Genomic DNA, 14723 nt, shown 5'->3' on the forward strand with positions numbered 1-14723 from the left:
AATTAAATTATAGTTTTTTAAACTATAGTAAAAGGAAGACAATAGTGCTACTTGACCTACTAGATCTGGTAACTAAATCTCAGAACAGAGAAAAAAATCTGAACTCCAATGTTCACCTTTAACCATTATACTTCTCTTTCTGTATCACAAGAACATGTCATTACCATCTATTCTAACATAAAAACAAAATGTTCTGTTATTTATTTCTCAATGGTAGCATTTTTATTTTTCAAATGTTTTAGCATGTTAGTATTATGAGATGTTCATAACTGTCCATCTTGGTGGTGTCATAGTTAAAGTCTTAAGCACTTTAGTTGAGTGAATAAGGGTGTGGAAGAACATACTGCTCTATCATTTAACTTCATAATATAAAAATATTCTCTAAATGCATCTCAGCATTAAGGGAGTGAATATTTATTGTAAAGTAGTTGATAATTGACCAACCCACCAAAACTAAAAGCCCAGACTGTAATAAGTAGATGGTAATAAGATGTCATTTTAACTTTAAAGATACCTATACACTCTGATCTATTTATGAGGGATGAACACCTTTTTCTGATTGAATCAAGAAGGGATTCAAACCTTGCAATATCCCCAATTACAATTTGTCCTTCACAAATACTACAAGTTTGTCGAACTACTATGTACTCTATTCATAAGCCCACTCTTCCTATGGTTTTCATATATATTTGTGGGAGAGTGTGCTTCAGATTTGGGAGGGGGGGATGTATTGTAGCTACAGTTTTACAACAGCATTTTAGTAAACAACCTTGCTGAGAGCCATTTTTTGTACTGGATGATTGTTAACAGCACACCAGTAGGAGCTCATGAGCTATAACACCCACATGGTTACCCCTAAAACCTCAAGTAGCAGTCAACCAATAAATTCCCAAGATAAATGTTCAAATGAAAATTGAGGTAGTGGCCCCTAATGTAGCCACTTCATTCCAAACTGACACTTTAATTGAAGAGTATCCAATATGATTGCCTCTGTCTCACCTCACCTGGGCTCCTCTCTGCCCTGACCTGAAGGAGCCTACTTTCTAATTAGAGAAGAGGAAACATATAGGGCAGGGGTTGAAAGGATAAGAAGGAAAATAAATAGGATAGAAACCAAAAAGAGGAATTCTTCCTCTTGTTCCTCCTTCTGAAATTACAATGAGTAGAGAACTTATAAAAGACTCAGCTTTCCAAATAGGATTAAAAAAAAAATAGCTGGAGTGGCTTGTCTGCTTCTTAAACCTGATGGTATAGTTAATTACTGTCCTATTTCATCTAGTGCCATCTAGTGCCGGTCAACTTTCTTTAAATGGTAATAGAAAATTGAAAATAATGAATTGTAGCTCAGATTTGAGGCACTGAAAATGAATTCCAGATCAAGTGATATTGAACCTTGACCTTAATTATATTGATTATTGAATAGAAGGAGGAAATTCCCTAAGGAAAAACCTCCCCATTTCTTTCTGCATGTGTATCAATTCAAAGATGTAGGAAGTTTCCTAGAGGGTGATATTTCTGGCAAAGCCATGTGACAAGAAGACATCTGAAGATCAAAGATGCCCACAGGCTACACAGACAAGATCATTCATGTAGGGAAAAAATAAAAATAAAACAAGTGAGCTTACACTGGAAAGTAAGCAAACCCCATTACTGCCTTAAGCACTTCTTAGCTAAAGGGAATGTTTGTTGACATGGAAAAGAAAAACTGAAATAACATTAACCTATTTCAATTCTTTCACCAGGGGAGTATGAGGCACAGCATATGTTTTCCAAAATGGAGAATGCTGCTCAAGGCCATTCCCAATAGAACATCATTATCCTTCATGACCAGCATTTTTATGGTACCAGGTCAAAATAAGCATTCATCACAGGACCTGGAGTCAGGAAGACCTAGGTTCAAATGCCACTTCAGACACTTGTAGACTGGGTGACCTGGGCAGTCAGGCAGTACCTACTATGTGCTAGACACTGTCACAGGTGCTGGTAATACAAATGAAAAAAAAAAATGAAACACAACTTCTGTGCCTCAGTTTGCTAATTTGTAACCTGAGATTTGACTTAATGTCCTAGAAAATCTCTTCTGGGGGGCAGCTAGGTGGCATGGTGGATAAAGCACTGGCCCTGGATTCAGGAGGACCCGAGTTCAAATCCGGCCTCAGACACTTAACACTTACTAGCTGTGTGGCCCTGGACAAGTCACTTAACCCTCATTTCCCTGTAAGAGAGAAAGAAAGGAAGGAAGGAAGAAAGAAAGAAAGTCTCTTCCAACTCTAAATTATAACACTTTTTTTAAGGCCAGACCTATGATTTCATCAATACAGGGAGCTTGCAGTGAGAAAATTCACTCTATGTAGTTCTGCAGTTTCTAAGATGGTGTTCTCCAAAGTGGTGAACATGACTCTAAGATTTTGTGTTATAAACCAATTAGAGGGTGGATACACAGGTTACATTTCACCTTCCCTGCTATTGATATTCTTGGGACTGCCCTCCAACTCCATGACGCCTATCCCTCTTCCATTATCACCCAATATTTCCCTACTACCCTCCTCACTCTACTGTGCAAACTTTCACCTTCTCTTCTGAAGCTGTCTTTCTATGCCGTCATCTCACTGCCCCTCCTTCCCCAATCACTTTGTAGTTGTGGCAGGCAACCCTCAGAGGGCAGGCTCTGGGCTCAGGGTAAGTGACTGGTGAATAAAGTTAACTCCCCCCTTTCCAATTTGGACAGTGCAGCAAGAGGCTTTTCCCTTATATAGCATTCTACAATTTGCCATTCCTGGTTCCACTGACCTCTGGGGTGCTTGGGGGACTGCTTCTGGTCATGCAGGGGCATATAGCTGACCAGACTTTGTATTTTACCATAACATGGTAAATTCTGAGTAATTCCTTGGTTGTTCCCTCTTCTGCTGTAGAATTGAAGGCACACTGAGCTTTGTCAGTTAATAGAACAGAGACCGCCTGGCTGGGCCTCTTAGTTGTAATTCTTCTGTGTGTCAAAGAGGTGAAAAGAGATTATCATACAATAAAGATAGAGAGAAAGCTAATATTAAGTAGTGTCAAGTGTCAAATTGCAAGGGATTGAGGACTAAGGTTGGAAGGTAGTTGCGGAAATATGTAATGCAGGTAGATGACTCTAGTTTGACTCTCAAGAAGAAAATGGCAAGAGTGCATGTCACTGTCTCTATGTTTTATGAAGGAAGCTGGTGTTGGGGAAAGGTAGTTCTTGTTCTCCCCTGGAGTCAGCTGGAAGAATTTTCCCTTGGACCCTTGACTGCCTTTTCTCCTTTTTTTTTTCTGGAGTAAGTTGCAAAACCTGGTTTTCAAGATGGACAAATCCAGGCTTTGGAAGTGACCTTGTGAGTTCAAAAGGACAAAAGGTCTAAAATATTGTACCAGTAGCTACAAGTTGAATTACTAAATCTTGTTCTGTTAATGCATACTTGGATGTTTTTATGTTTAACAACGTGTGTGTGTGTGTGTGTGTGTGTGTGTGTGTGTGTGTGAAGAACTAAATTACCTGTCTCATACAGTTTGGTTGTGATCTTCATCAAAGATCTCATTATATACTTTCTCCCTAAACTCATCCTTCTTCCAATATTCCCTATTACTATCAAGGCTGTCAACAACCTTACAGTCACTCAGATTCACAACCTAGGTATCATCCTTGATTCTTCCCTCTCCCTCACCATCATAGCCAATTAGCGGACAAATCGTGCTCTTACTCCCCCCTGAAACATAATTCACACATGTCCCCTTCTGTTCACTCAAATAGCCACTAACCTAGTTCAGACCCTCATCAACTCTAGCCCATACTAGTGTAATAGTGTCTAACTGGCTTCATTGCCTCCAATCTCAATGAACTCCAATTCATCCTCCATGCAATTGCCAAAGTGATTTTCCTAAAGTATACATCCCATAAGCCCTAGTCAAAAAAACTTCAGTGTCTCTCTACTGACTACAGAATCAAGTTTTATATCATTTTGATTTAATCCTTTTTTAATTTCTATTTTATAAGGTATATAATATACACAATTATTATACAATAGTGCTTCTGGCTTTATTTCTATCTATATGACCACTCCTTCTGAACATGCAGACAATTTATAAATAAGTAAATACAGGGTGTCCTAAAAGTCTAAGTGAGCTGTTGTTTCAATCAGTTTGTAGTTAAAACTGCACCAAGACTTTTGGGACACCTTGTATATACATTTTGGGAGTATATGCCTGAAAATTTTTAACTGGTACGGTATGTGATTTTTAAAAAATGGGGGCCCACTGTTTTAGGACCCTGAGACATTAGGGAACTTGCTCAAAGTCACAAAGCTAATGTATGTAGAAAGCTTTTTTCCACTAAACCATGCTGCTTCTCCATAGGGTAGATAATAAGGGAGAAAGATATTACAAAATGGCCACATATAGCCTGAAGAAGGTATATATAAAGAGAAATTAGGAGTCCCTCAGTATGGTGTAGTTGAAAAGGTTTGGAGCCAGAATACTTGGATTTGTGTCTCAGCACCATCATTTACAAGCTATGTCTTAGTTTTTCTATCTGTAAATGGGGTTAATAATACCTACCCTGATGGTCTAATTAAGATTATATAAGAATATTGCCCACAAACACCATCCAAATCAAATGTAGAGAGTTTTAATGTAGAAAGAAGGATATCAGTAGAGATGAACAGTTATTTAAAAGAGAGAAAATCTAAGAAGAGGGATGTGTGTGTGTGTGTGTGTGTGTGTGTGTGTGTGTGTGTGTGTGGAGAGAGAGAGAGAGAGAGAGAGAGAGAGAGAGAGAGAGAGGGAGAGAGAGGGAGAGGGGGAGGGAGGGAAGGAGGGGGGGAGATGGAGAAAAAGGAAAGAGAGAGAGGGAGAGAGAGATGATACATTTTGTTGTTCAGTTGTTCAGTCATAGCCAACTCTTTGTGATTCCATCGATCATATAATATGTCACGACCTTCTATTCTCTACTGTCTCCCAAAATCTATCCAAGCTCATGTTCATTGCTTTCATGACAACTATATATCCATCTCATCCCCCTGCCATCTCCTTCTTCTTTGCCTTCAGTCCTTCCAACATCAGGCTCTTTTCCCATAAGCCCTGTCTTCTCAATATGTGGCCAAAGTATTTAAGCTCCAGCTTCAGTATCTGTCCTTCCAATGAGTAGCATGAAGTATTTCTTTAAGTATTGACTAATGTGATTCTCCTAGCTGTCCAAGGACTCTTTTCTCCAGCACCACCATTTTGAAAGCACTGATTCTGCGATACTCAGCTTTCCTTATGGTCTAATTCTCACAGCCACATATTACTACTGGAGAAAAAAAATACTTTTCACTATAAAGGCCTTTTGTTGGCAAAGATGTTTCTACTTTTTAGTATGCTGTCAGCATTTTCTTCTTAGTTCACATATTGCTGAGCCTAACTTGTAGAATCTTAAGCAGAATCTTGTTGGTATGTTGGCAGGCAAGATGAACTCAGTTGTTTGATAATTTGAGCATTCTTTGTCTTTACCCTTCTTTAGGATTAGGGACATAAATTGATCTTTTAAAATCCCATTGGCCACTTGTGTTTTCCAAATTTCCTGGCATATTAAGTACAGCACTTTAACAGCATCATCTTTTAGGATTTTAAATAGCTCAGCTGGAATTCCATCCCCTCTACTAGCTTTATTTTTAGTAATGCTTCTACAGCTCACTCGACTTCATTCCTAGGATGTATGGCTCTAGATCAGTACACCACTCCATCATGGTTATCTGTGACATTAAGATCCTTCTTGTATAGTTCTGTATATTCTTGTCACCCCTTTTTAATCTCTTCTATTTCTGTTTAGTCTCTACCAGTTTTGTCTTTATTATGCCCATTTTTGCATGAATGTTCCCTTGATATATCCAATTTTCTTGAAGAGATTTCTTGCCTTTCCAATTCTATTGTTTTATTTCTTTGTGTTGCTCATTTAGAAAGCCTTTTTTCACCTCGCTATTCTCTGGAATTCTGTATTCAGTTGGGTATATCTTTTCTACTCTCCTTTCTCTTGTGCTTTCCTTCTTTTCTCAGCAATTTGTAAAGCTTTATCAGACAGTCATTTTGATTTCTTGCTCTTTCCTTTTCTGTTGGAATTTGTTTTTGTTGTTTGTTTCTGCCTCCTGTACAATATTGTCAATCTCTGTCCATAGTTCTACCAGGCATTCTATCTACCAGACCTAATTCCTTAAATTTATTCATTCCCTTTACTTCATATTCATAAGGGAATTATTTGGTTATACCTATGTTGTTTGATGGGTTCCCCCTATTTTCTTAAATTTAATCTGAATTTTGCAATAAGAAGCTCATGATCTGAGTCATCATTGCTTCCAGGTTTTGTTTTAACTGAACATATAGAGCTTCTCTACCTTTGGCTGTAAAGTATATGATCAATCTAATTTCTATCTTGACCATCTGGTGATGTCAGTGTGTAGAGTCACCTTTTGGGTTGTTGAAAAAGAGTGTTTACTATGACCAGCGAAATTATATTGATTAAACTGTATTTTGTTCTTATTTTCCCTGCTTCATTTTGTATTCTAAGGCTAAACTTGCTTGTTATTCCAATGATCTTTTCATTTCCTACTTTAGCAATCCAATACCCTATATGAATGTGACTCTCTTTTGGTGTTATTTCTCAAGAATGTTATAGGCCTTCATAAACCATTCAACTTTGGCCCCAATAACCTGGAGTTACTTGTAGTTGTCTGCCTCTCTTTCCTCAATAGCATGTTGAACACCTTCCAACATGAGGGGCTCACCTTCTGATGTCATCTCTTTTATCATTTTAGTACTATTTATAGAGTTTTGCTGGCAAAGATACTGGAGTAGTCTTCGCATTTCCTTCTCAAGTGCCTCACCTTTCGTCAGAACTTTTCACTATGACCTATCCTTCTTGTTAACCCTCCATACCACCGCTCATAGTTTCACTGAGTAAATGCAAGCCCCTCTACCATGACAAGGCAATGATCTAGGATGGGAGAGAATAAGATCGAATATAGCTATAATCTCTCTCTCCCCCCTAGATATATCTATGTCTAATTTATCTATTCGTCTATCTATTTATCTATGTATCAATTCTAAGAAAGGAAGAAAGATCCCAAAAGAATTGGAGGGATCAAGGAGGAGAGAAGTTTTAGCTAGGAGGGACTACCTTTATACACCCACATACACATATACACTCCCCACATATATACATGTGTACATATATGTGTATATATGTACATATGCACATATGTAATAAATATATACACACCATAGATATCAAATGTTTAAAAATGCATACTAAGGGTAATAGCTCATAAGATCATAGATTTAGAGATGAAATGGAATTTTACAAAACATCAGGTCCCAACACTCTATTTTACAAAATGAGGAAGACTAAGGCAAGGAGGTGCTAAGTGACTTAATAGGCTCATAAAATGACTTAATATTTGAGGCAGGATTTGAAACTGTAGTTTTATGAATCCAAGTCAAGCCCTTTATCCATTATATACCCTAGCACCTAGATGAGACTATATTAATGGAAGGAATAACATTTAATCTTACAGATATCACTTAATCTTGTTGGGAAGTGATTCATGATTGGAAGATGGCTATAGAAGGATATGACATTCAAAAGGAAGAGATAGCAGGTAGAAAAGTAGCACTGTGCATTAAGATAATGTATTCCTCTGAGGAAATACAAGAATAATAATTTACATAGACCTTTAAGGTTTACAAAATACTTTAATTCATTATTTCATTTGATCATCACAAGCAACCTGGGAGGCAAAGTCATATTATGGTGCTTATTTTGCAAATAATAATAATAATAATAATAATAATAATAATAATAATAATAACCAGCATCTATATAGCACTTTAAGGCTTTCAAAGTCCTAGTTAACTGAGAATGAGAGAGATTTAAGTGATTTGCCCATGGTCACACATTTAATTAAGTGTCTGAGTCAGCATTCGAATTCAGGTCTTCCTGCCTCCTAGTCCTAGATTCTATATACTGTGGTACCACCTAGATAAAGAAGGTAAATTTTAGAGAGGTTAAATGCCTTGCCCATGTTTACTACATAAGGAGTATCTATAAGAGGTAAGATTCAAATAATGTCTTTTCCTGCCTCCTGATTCAGTGCTCCGTCCATGACATGGTGCTAACTCTAATGAACCAGATATAGGGAACATGGTGGAGTACATTTTGGAGAGAGTCAATAGTGTGAGAAACAGAAAGGATATTGCGATGGGAACTAATGTGAGACTAAAATTCAGGGCGGAGATTAGGACTGGTTCTATAGATTTGGGAATCATGTGCAAGGAGGGGGTATTTGAACCCAAAGGAATTGATGACCAAAAGAAAAAAGAGTGTAGAAAGAACAGAAAAGGGGTTCTCACAGCAGAATCTTAGGGAACAGGTTTAGTAGAGATGGGTAGCGATGTGGCACAGTGGATAGAGTACTAGGCATAGACTCAGGAAAACTGGACTTCAAATACAGCCTCCAACACTTACTAGCTGTGTGACCCTGGGCAAGTCACTTAACCTCTGTCTGCCTCAGTTTCCTCACGTGTAAAAAGAGGATAATAATAGTACCTACCTTACAGGGCTCTTGTGAAAATTAAATGAGATAATAATTATAAAGCGCCTAGCACATAGTAAGTTTGAAATAGATGATTGGACCCTTTTTTACCCCAATCAGTATTAATCAGCTAGTGATTTCTAGAGGTAGTACTATTGGTAATTATATTATACTTGCTATCAATATACATTTAGTCAATCAATTAATATATTTTACTTATCAATATCAGGAATAATCAATAGAAATATGTTATTTCTTATAAAAGACCCCAACTTCCTTATAAAAAGAATCAAACCTTTTATGTAAAAGTTCCAAACTGTATATTGCATAATCAGCAGTCACTTACTAAGAAGTTTGCTTGCTTAATCATAGGAAGCTAACTAGAGGATCTCCACCCTTTCTTCATGCTGAGCAGGGAACCAAACCCAAATGAAAAAATGTGACTCATAACATGGAAAGTCCCCCAGTCATTTCATTGCCCCTTCCACCCTTCATTATCCCCTTATTGCCCAACATGGGGAGATGTCTATGAGTATTTGGCCAATAAGTGACCCTGTTTGCTGGCTTGTGACATGCTTTTCTACTAGTCCAATGGCCCATGTAGATGTTTGACATCCATTTATCAGCCCAGCCCATGAGTCTGCTCATGCAACTTTGGTAGGACCTCCTGAAAGGTCAAGATAGGTCTGTCAAGGTCTGTTCATTAGCCCATTCATCAACCAATGGGATTCTGTATTTTGTGCTAGACCTCCTGGAGGGTAGGACAAGATTTATCCACCAATAAGAATATTTTTGGTCTTAGTCTGCTATTTTTATTAATAGTTTGCTCCACTTCTATTGTCTGGGTATCAAGCATTATAAAACTAAGGCCCTGGAGGTAGGGGACATCTCAGATCATGAGGAAGATCTGAGGTTCACTCCATTAAAGGGAGCTATAGACGCTTTAATAATGTGCTATTGGCTTGGGTCTCTACCCCAGTGGTTTTCTTGCAGATTGGACAGTTTTGAAATCCCTGCAAGTGATATGTAAATGTGAGCTATTATTATTAGTCTTTTAAGGCAACAAGCATTTGTAATAGAATGATGAATCAATTACGGGAAGCTGAGAAAAGGCTACCAGATAAGAACCAAAGCAAGCATATCATGAGTCTAGGAGAAGGGGGTGGTTAATAGTGTCCAAAACGTATAGAGGTCAAATACAATAAGGACCATGAAAAAGCCATTGGAATGAGATCATTGGTCATATTAGGTAGTATAGTGGGATAGAGCACTGACCTTAAAATTGGGAAGACTGGATTAAAATCATTCCTCAAACTCTGGTCAAGTCACTTAAATGTCTTAGCCTCAGTGTCCTCATCTGAAAAATGGAGGAAAAAAAATGGGGATAGTAATAGCACCTACTTCATGGGTTCCTGTGGAATATGAGATAATATGTTCCAAATGGTTTTGCAAAACTATATAAATCTTGGCTATAATCATCTTATTATCATTGGAACGAGCTTCTTCGGTCAAATGGTTGAGTCCGAAGCAAAGGGACTAAGAAGTAATGCCATTTAGAATGGTTGAAGAAATCAAAGCAACACATACATGCACATATGTATGTGCAGATATAGATATATAGATATTGAAAGAGTTAAGGAATATAGGAATACAGAATGACAATTTGAGAGACAACCAGGGTCAAGGGTTTTGGGGTTTTTTTTCTTTTTAAATGGGAGAGAACTTAGCATAATTTTAGGAGATAGGAGTTAATTAGGGGAGACAGAGAAACAGAGACAGAGACATAGATCCCAAAAGAAATGGAAGGGAATCAAGAGCACAGGAGGCGCTGGCTTTGGACAGGAGGGACTACCTTTTTATTACTAAAGAAAAAGACAATAAGGGATGCTCAAGAAGGTTTTAAGGTGTGGAAAAGGGAAATAGAGGGAACATGCCAGGATGGCCGACAAGGATTTAAAATTCTCTGGTAAAATTCTCTCTTAAGAGCAAGAGAGGGGCAGCTAGGTGGCACAATAGATAAAGCACTGGCCCTGGATTAAGGAGGACCTGAGTTCAAATCTGGCCTTAGACACTTAACACTTACTAGCTGTGTGGCCCTGGGCAAGTCACTTAACCCTCATGCCCCTCCAAAAAAAAAAAGAGCAAGAGAGAGAAGGAAAGTGTGGTATAAAACTTCTGAGAAAACATAAGATGTTTTGGAATGACTAAATAGTGTGGAGAGAATGATAGAGACAGTCAGAGAATAAAAAGGTTTTGGTGTAGTATTGGACACCTATTTGAGAATAGATGACAAGCATGTAGTGAACCTTGTCTGTGTTGTTAGATTCTCCAGGAATATTCAGCATTATGCAAGAAGTAACAAAAAAAAAAAGGTAGATGGTTGGTATGTGACAAAGCATGACTGATGAAAGTACAAGAAGACAAATTCCATGGCATCTGTTTATGGTTCACTTCAGGACTGTGAAGAGGAGAAACTGAGGTAAGATTAGGGGTGATAGACTTGGAGAAGAAGAAAAGGTGAAGAGATTTGAGGATGAAAAATAGGTTTAGGAAGACTAAGGTAAGAGGAGAACAAAATCTATAGGTAGTGCTTAGGGAGAGGAATTATGATGTTTTGGAACATGGAAACATGATAAAGTAGTAAAAGGGTTCTTTAGGTATCTTGACATTTATGGGAACTGCCTTAATTTATTCTAATAATAGTTTTATACTTCAAAGGAGGAAGGGGAGATAATGGTGTTCCTGCTCTTCTTACCAGATCCTTACCAGCTACAGAACTAGAAATGATGATTACTTTCAAAAGAAGTGATCTCCTCCTTTTTACAACCAAATTCTAGAAAAAGCCATCTACACCCATTGCTTCCCTTTCTTCCCCCCCAACTCCTTCCATTCATTTCTTAATCCCTTACAGTTTGGTTTCCAAACCTCTCCACCCACTGGAAGCTACAGTCTCCCAGATTATCAGTGATCTTTTAACTACTAAATATCACATTTTTCTCATTTCCCTATCTTACTTGGCCTCTTTGTAGATTTTGATACTGTTGACAACTCCCTGTTTCTTGTATACTGTTCCCTACCATGCCTTCACTGATTACTTGCTCTTGACTCTCCTTCCTTTCTGATCACTGTTGAGTATTTTTTCTTTGGTCTATCACCCACACAACCATGTTTTTTGGGGGTTCAGTCCAAATTTATTTATTTTTCTATCTTTATAGAAAGTTATTACTATTATTAGTTCCATATACCAGTGAGAATCACAGAAACTAATGTTAAAATGTATTTTTTAAACATTTTTCCCTATAGAATCCATAGCATATACTTCCATCCTTCAAACATTCACTAGAACTTTTTTCCCCCCTAGTTATGGTCATGTTTATTCTTTCTTTTCCCCTAATGTGTCATTTATTTATTTAGAATTTTCACCAAGTTACATGTATAAACAAATTTTCACATCATTTGTAAAACTTTGGGTTCCAAAATTCTCTTCCTCCCTCCCTCCCTCCCTCCCACCCCCCCCCAGCCCACTTAGAACTCAAGCAATTCAATATAAGTTATACATGTGCAGTCCTGCAAAACATTTCCACATTAGTCAGGTTGTAAAAGAAAACAGGCCAAAAAAACCTTAAGAGCAAACTAACAAAAATCAAATTATACTTCAATCTATATTCAGATACCATCAGTTCTTTCTCTGTAGATGGATTTGGATTTTTATAAGTCCTTCTGATAGCCTACTGCTCATCATTTCTTATAGCACAATAGTGTTCCCACCATAATCTCATCCCACAATTTGTTCAGCCATTCCTCAATTGATGGTCATCACCCCAACTTCAAATTCAATTTTCTTCATTTTTAATTTTTTTAAATTCTCTTTTAGGATACCAAGCAGTGGTATTGATAGGTTGAAGAGTATGCATAGTTTTATAGCCCTTTGGCCATAGTTCCAAATTGTTCTGCAGAATGTTTCAATCAGTTTATAACTTTGTCATGAGTGTATTAATGTCTCTTTTTCCTCATATCACCCATAACATTTGTCAATATCTTCTGCTGTCCTATAATCCAATCCAATAGGTATGAGGTAGTACCCAGAATTGTTTTGACCTGAATCTCTTCCATCAATAGTGAGTTAGAGCATTTTTTTTTTCATATGGCTATAGGTGGCTTTGATTATTTCATCTGAAAATTTCATGTCTTTTGATCATCTATCAATTGGAGAATGGCTCTCATTTTAACAAATTTATTTAATCTAATTTTCAATGGGACCCTCTACATCAAAATTGTTTTATTATTTCATGATTTGTTTTATCACAATCTCCATAACAGGCTATTCCAAACTTCTTTTCTCCTCAAACTTCCTGTACCACTTTCCAACTGGGAGACTTATGTCCTAGATTTCTGCTAACATAGATGGGATCACTCTTGAGCTCTTTTTCTTCCTTTCTCTACACATCAAAACTTCTTTTCACCATCCCCAATTCAGTTTTCATTTGCTGCAATTTCTGGTAAAGAGACAATACTTCTAACCTCACCAAACTTTCCTCTTGTATTCTTGATTTCACCGCCTCTTATTTCCTCTGAGAGCTCTCCTTCTCCATTCTGTTTCTTTCATTTGCAATCTGTTTTCATCCACTGGGTCATTCCTTGACACCTACAAATGTGTCCAGGGCAACATCAACACACAACACAAAACAACAAAAACAAAACCAAAACCTTACCTTGCCATCCCCACAAGCTACCCTTTTCTTCCACTTATAATCAGACTCCTAGAAAGGGATGCCTACTCATTGTATTCATTTCTTTAACCTCCTCCCTACTGCTCACTTTTCATTTCATGCTCTCTGGTTTCTACCTAATTTGTTGAAACCACTCTTTCTAAACTCCTCATTCTTTCTTAAATTCTAAACTCAATGAAGTTTTCTCAGTCCTCATTGTACTCAACTACTTTGCATTTTTTGGCACTGCCAACCACTCCCTTATCCTGGACACTTTCTCTACCTTTGTTTTCCATGATGTTGCTCTCTTTTTCCCCCCTACCTATCTTGTCTACTACCTGTCCTATCATTCTTTCCTACTGAATGGGAACTATTCAAGACTCTGTCCAAGGTTTGCTTCTTTTCAGCCTTTATGCTTTCTCCCTTATAGATTTCATAGCTATCCCCTCACCACCAGTTCAATTGTCATCTCAGTGTTCATGACTCCCCACACAATAACTCTACCCTTATTCCCTCTCCTAAGCTCTAATCCCAAATAATAAAATGCCTGTTGGACAGCTGTATGTAGATGTCCATAAACATCTCAAACTCATCACATCCAATTAAAAAAACTCATATTTTTCCTAAACCCATATTTCATCTGTGATGTTTAAAATCTAAATGTGTTGTCTAAAAAATCTAATGTGTGGTTGCCTTAAATTAGAAGCTCTAGTACCAGTCTTTGGGCATTAAGCATTTATTAAAGCATACCAGGTATTCACATGCAGTTCAGAAAGTTAAGAAAAGGCCTATCTAGCCTAGAGTTCCAGCCTCATCGGGTTCTTCCTCAAGTCCTTTGGCGCAAGCCTGTTTCAATCATGAACTGCTCCTCAAACTGAGTGTGGAAGCTTTTTATAGGTCCGGAGCAGAGGCGGTCCTTACACACTGCTTCAAGTTGATTGGTTGAGAGTGGTCTCCTGTTGATGTTGCAGTCCATAGCTTCTGAGAACACATTCTACTCAGGGTTGGCCACGTGTGGTCTCAATTTAATCAACCTTAACTAGGTTCAACTTCGGAGAACAACATCTTACTCAGGGCTGGCCAGGTGTGGTCCCGATTTAATCATCCTTAAGTAGATTCTAAGTCTCTCAGTCTCACTCAATTCAATCAATTCCAAATCAATCTTCAGGTGGGGCTCCTGGGCGTCTGCCAAATCCTATTATTTTGTCACACATCCAATCCCCCTGTTTCTGTTGGAGATACCACAGTTTTACAACCTTGGAGCTATCCGACCAATTGGTGTCTGGAATGTAATATATGCTTAAAAAGTGCTCACTGATGGATTAAATGATTGATTGACAGGAACTTAATCAATGTTTGTGGAACTGAATTGGTCAACAGGTTGAAGTTGCAAATAGGTTGATTTAGGCCGACTCTAACAAACATTAGAGCT

The 14723-nt window shown here is 37.7% G+C and overlaps 1 long non-coding RNA gene across 1 annotated transcript in view; it reads right to left on the minus strand.

Moving 5' to 3' along the window:
* LOC122729537 overlaps positions 1-14723 on the minus strand; it is a 174941-nt gene that overhangs the window by 149368 nt on the left and 10850 nt on the right. The window contains exon 2 of the long non-coding RNA XR_006353332.1: positions 9858-9939. This is a non-coding gene — a long non-coding RNA (uncharacterized LOC122729537). The remainder of the gene's footprint in view (positions 1-9857; positions 9940-14723) is intronic.

Source organism: Dromiciops gliroides, chromosome 5 (genome assembly GCF_019393635.1).
Source record: "Dromiciops gliroides isolate mDroGli1 chromosome 5, mDroGli1.pri, whole genome shotgun sequence".
NCBI lineage: Eukaryota > Metazoa > Chordata > Mammalia > Microbiotheria > Microbiotheriidae > Dromiciops > Dromiciops gliroides.